This window comes from Limulus polyphemus, unplaced genomic scaffold (assembly GCF_000517525.1).
Source record: "Limulus polyphemus unplaced genomic scaffold, Limulus_polyphemus-2.1.2 Scaffold2322, whole genome shotgun sequence".
Taxonomy (NCBI): Eukaryota; Metazoa; Arthropoda; class Merostomata; order Xiphosura; family Limulidae; genus Limulus; species Limulus polyphemus.
Genome location: NW_013667932.1, coordinates 174,127 through 175,004, shown reverse-complemented (window position 1 = coordinate 175,004; position 878 = coordinate 174,127).

Genomic DNA, 878 nt, shown 5'->3' with positions numbered 1-878 from the left:
CACTTATTTACCAATCTTACTATATCTAGTTATTTTTGTGTTAGCTAACGCAAATTACTACAAATTATAATATAAATATTACATAATTTTCAGAAATTTATAAGAGCTTAACTTTTCAACGATCTCCCTCTCTCTCTTCCGTCTCTTCCTCTTCAATTCTCTTCCTTAACTTTGACTTTATCATCACCAGTTAAAAATCTTCAGTTCTCCTTTAAATACTGCTATAATACTGTTACGACAGCGAGGGTCACGTGACTCTAGTAACACGTCATATTCTCGATGGTTCGTGAAGTCTCGAGCTTTTACTAGATATGCGGTAGTCTTGTATATATAAGCCGCCAAGAAGTGACGGCAACAAGGTGTAATTGACAGTTGAGTCGAGCACGTGAGACGTTCGTTGTGAATTATAGCGTTTGTTATAGCGCGACTGTTGAAATTAAGTGTATTGCAAAGTTGTATTCAGAAAGAATAAACCAGTTTTATTTAAGAAAGGACTTGTATCGGTAAAGTTTCTTCGGAAATAATTTTTACGGAAAACTAACTAACGACCAGAGAAGTAACAATATATTGATTTCATATATTAAATATTAAATAATCATATTAAATATTAAATATTCATTTTCCTACACACTTATTAGGATATACATACAGACCTTCAGGCTTGGGCCACTTGTTTGTTTGTTCTACAACACAAAGCTACATAATGGGCGATCTGTGCTGTGCCCACCATGGGTATGGAAACCCGGTTTTTAGCGTTATAAGTGGATAGACTTACTGCTGAGCCACAGAGGAGTTCATTATGTTAAAATTAATTAATCTTTGTATAGCAAATTTGTATGCTGTTTTGTATTCATCAGATAAACATTTAATTTCCATGT